The sequence below is a fragment of the Emydura macquarii genome, unplaced genomic scaffold, assembly GCF_026122565.2.
Source record: "Emydura macquarii macquarii isolate MOO-44397 ecotype Brisbane River unplaced genomic scaffold, CSIRO-AGI_Emac_v2 contig_265, whole genome shotgun sequence".
Taxonomy (NCBI): domain Eukaryota; kingdom Metazoa; phylum Chordata; order Testudines; family Chelidae; genus Emydura; species Emydura macquarii.
Genome location: NW_027130402.1, coordinates 145,248 through 149,755, shown reverse-complemented (window position 1 = coordinate 149,755; position 4,508 = coordinate 145,248). Strand labels below are relative to the sequence as shown.

The window sequence follows — 4,508 nt, the reverse complement described above, 5'->3', positions numbered from 1 at the left end:
GGGAGCTGCATTTCAACTACTTCAAGTCCTGCATTTTGAGCTGATTGGAAAAGGAAAATAATCACAAAATTATTGAGCAGCTTTAAAAATGTTCTGTTGCAAAAGTTTTGAAAATAAATCATTTTAAAAATAAATATCAAGGGCATTTTTATCTGAAATGAATACGGCTTTTTTCAGTAATCCTTTTTTCATATTTCTTGCCACTTTTTCTCTTTTTTTATTTTCTTCCCTTTTTCTAAGGAAAAAGCCAAGATAGAAGAAGAAAAAGAAAGGAAGAAAAAGAACACCCAAAAATAAGTAAATGACAGATTTTTTTCATTACTTGTTTTTTCTCTGAAAATCTGGAAAAGGTCTGAAAATGTTTATTTCCCAATTTTCAATTAAAAAATCATTTTTTAATAAAAACAATTTCCATTAAAACAAGATTGAGGAACTTTATTTATAAATACATTTTATATCAGGAGAAGGGGAAAAGACAATCAAAGAGAAAAAGACAACTTGAGTTGAATCTATACAGACAAAAAGACAAAAAACAAAACCTTGTAGTAAAACAAACAAACCTACCTCAGTAATTCTTGGTAAAAGTAAAGACTGAATTTTTATTAAATCATATTACTGACTTGTCCTATGGGAAATACAAATAAGTTGTTTATTTGTATTAGAGAGAAAAGGAGAAGATGTAAAATATTTGAATAGCCATATTAATTTATTGAAACATTCTATATTAAAGTCCTCATAATACTAAAGATTAAGAATTGTTTATGTTACATACATTGTTCAATATATTTAATTTTTTTTCTCCTCCTGAGTAGACTATAATATTTATGATTTTTTTCCCCAGTGTGTGAATTCATTCACAGAATATTTTTTTTACCAAAAATTCTCACAGTCAAATCTTCAATTGTTGGAACATGGTCAGAGAACACACTGAATTTCATCAAATGGGGATCTGGCCCCTTTGATTCCAATAGAGTAGTAGTTAACTTACAGTGGCTGGGGAACTCTGCCACTGACTTCAGTGGTGCTATGCAGGGTGATACCTGGGGATATGGTCTACCGGCTCCAATGCAGCTACTGTACATTGATACACTATCTGGGATATGATCCATTTACTCCAATGGAGGTATGCTGATTTACACCAGATGGCTACCAGACTTGAATGGAGATTATGGACTTTGGTTTGTAACTTATTTATGGACACGATTTTCCATGAGTGTGCAGTATGTGATCTCTTTTGATGGGACACACAGTTCACATGGCATATATCTCTCCTCTCTGATAAATTGGGGTCTGGTTTCTAATAGCAGTGATCATTCAAAAATTAATGATGTCTTTAGTTTCCTCCCTGAGAACAGGATTTTGCTCATCAGTCTCTTGATGGCCTTTTTCATCTCAGCGTTTCGCAGCGTGTAGATCAGTGAGTTCAGCATGGGGGTGATCACTGTATAAATGACGGACACCACCTTGTCCAGGGCAAACTTCTTGAAGGGCCGAGCATAGATGAAAATGCTGGATATGAATATTAAACACACCACAGTAATCTGGGTCCCACAGGTGGACAGAGCCTTGTGCTTCCCGTCCGTGACGTGTGTCCTGATCTTGACTAGGATGACGGTGTAGGAAACGAGCAGAATGATGAATACAACTACAAGGAGACTCCTCTATTGAAGACCATCTGCATCTCGACCACATGGGTGTCGGTGCAGGCCAGTTTGATGACTTGTGGGACATCACAGTAGAAATTGTCCAGTACGGTAACTGGAGGAGTAGTTCAATCTGAAAAGCAGAGTGAGCCAATCCACCCAGCCATGCCCCTGCCACTAGTCCCGCACACACACCCCAGTTCATGACAATCAAGTATCTCAGTGGTTTATAAATGGCCACGTACCTATCAACTGCCATTCCCACAAGTAAAAATGCCATGGCGCCCCCGATGAAGTGATAAGAGAACATCTGGAGGATGCACTCTTTGAACGAGATGGTTTTGTGCTGGGAGAGGAGAGCCCAGAGCAACCTGGGAGTATTGACCGAGGAGTCGCTGATGTCTAGGAAAGCCAAATTGGCCAGCAGGAAGTACATGGGGGTGTGGAGCCGGTGGTCTGAGACCACTGTGATAATGATGGTGACATTCCTCAACCAGGTGGCCATGTAAACGATGAAGAAGACCATGAAGAGAAAATGGTCTAGCTCTGGACTCTGGGTGAGACCCAGGAGGACGAATTCAGTCACTGTCGTGGTGAGGTTCTGCTGGCCCATTTTGTGGGCTTAAAATATACCTACAATTGAAGAGAAATAACAATAACGTAAAGAAACTAAAGCTGGCTTCAGCTGCTGAGTGTGTATGAGGGACTTGGGGCTTCAGCCCCACAGGGGCACCGGGGTTCAGGGCTTTAGCCCCCTGAAACCTGCTTACAGCTCTCCAGGGGGCCACGGATTCCTGGTTGTGAATCACTGGTCTAGGGGATTGAGATGCCAAATTCCTGGTGAAATGAATGGGGGCTGGACATTCACATCCTATAGCTGGCTTTGAAAATGTCAGCCAGAGTGACTGCGAGTCTGCCCTAGACTGGGAACCTCCTTGTTTCTATTCCTGTACGTATGCCAAGCAGATCACTAATATTCTCTGCTTGGAACCCAGGGTCTGGAAGCCGTTTGGAGAATGTTTTTCATACATATTTTTTTAAAGACAAATATCGTTAACAATTGTAAAAAAAATAAAATAAAAAAGTTTGAAATGTCAACATTTTAAATGAAACTGCTGTGAGGTTCCTCAGGCAGATTCTAACATGAAGTGTCCTTAGTATTATACCATGCACGTGTGCCACAATTTATTAATATAACACCAAGCTTTTATGTAGCACTTTGCAGCAGTCGATCTCAAAGCACTTTACCAAGGAGGTCGGTACCATTATCCCTATATTATAGGAGAAACTGAGACACAGAGCAGAGTAATGACTGGCCCAAAGTCACTGAGAAGGAGGCTGGCAGAGAAGGAAATATAACTTAGGTATAGTGAGCTGCAGACACGGTCCTATCCACTAGACCACACTTCCTCCCACATAGAATGATGTACATTGCCCCAGTACCTGCTGTGTTTGCACTGCCAGTGCTGGCCACCTCTGAAAGGATGGATGCCCAGGGGAAGTCACGTCTCAGAGCTTTTCAGAACTGTCATGATGTACAAAGAAACACATCTCATCCCAAAGAGATGCAGCAAAACCATCCCTTTATACCCTTTTTTTTACCCTCCTCCTCTTTCTGGCGCTGGGATCAAACTGAAATCCAGCTGAGTGTTACTGGGCCTGGTGAAGAAAGTGGTTGCTTTGGGGACCCAGCAGCTGGCAGTTTGGTTCCAATGGGGGTCATTAAAAAGTCAACAGAGAGGATTTTGTTGTATGGCAATTACCAGTGTTAGAGCCAAGCAATGCACGTCACACGTTTCCTGGTGTGCAGAGTTCAATGGGGAGCATGGTGCAGAAACAGCTGTGACCCAAACTGGATATTTTTCTGGCCTGGACTGGCAAGGGACATGCCATATTCTAATAACAGTATCCCCGTTCTGCTCTTCCAGCTGTTCCATCGATCTGTCACTCAGCACCATCAGAGCATTAATTTTATCTCTTAAGAACACAGGAACATAGGAACTGTCATAAATGGTCGAACCAGCATCCTGTCTATCGGTCCCCCTCCTTCTGACGGTGGCCAATATCAGATGTTTCAGAGAAAGCAGCAAGAAACCCCCTGTGGACCCTTATGGAATAATCTGCCCATAGGACATGTTACCTCCTCTCCCTGTTATTTAGGGTCAGGTTTTTAAAGGTCTTTAGGCACCTAGTGAGATTTTTTAAATCACCTATGCACCTGAAACGCATTGATTTCAATGGGTGTTAGGGGCCTAGATGCTTTAGAAAATCCCACCAGGCACCTGAATACTTTTAAAAAACTGGTACTTAGTGATTTATTTATGCTTTGGAGTAGGAGGGTTTATATCCCTTGTGCATTTTCAACACTATTTAAGATAAATCTGAATTTTCTCACTATTCACATATAGCTTGAATATTGTTTGAATCCTTTGGCGCACTTGACCACAATGATATCATGTGGCAGTGAGTTCCATAGTGTAGGAGTGGGAGATGGTTTAAAATGTTCCTGATTGGGTTTTGGTGTAAGAAGAGTTCATATTATTTACACCTGGTATTTTCAAAAGAGCCTAAAAGGTTTAGACACTCAAATCGCATTGAAATTCAATGTGAGTGGGATACATAACCCCCCTTGGACACTTTGAAAATCAGAACTTTAACTCACATGTGCCTGTGAAGTGAATGCAAATAAGAGTGATGTCTTTCTTCTTCTTCTTCCTCTTCATTAGAGCTGATTGACATTTTTTAATCAAAACATTTTTTCTTTTCTTTAATAAAAAAGGCTTTTCCATTAAATGACATTTTCACAAGGGAATATCCATTTTCATGGAATTTGTTGTGGTTTTCAACAAGTGAATCTTTTCAACA

The 4,508-nt window shown here is 40.5% G+C and overlaps 1 pseudogene; it reads right to left on the bottom strand.

The window, feature by feature from the left end:
- Window positions 1-1,310: 1,310 nt before the first annotated feature.
- LOC137153599 (olfactory receptor 4D2-like) lies at window positions 1,311-2,256 on the bottom strand (annotated as a pseudogene).
- Window positions 2,257-4,508: the final 2,252 nt, after the last annotated feature.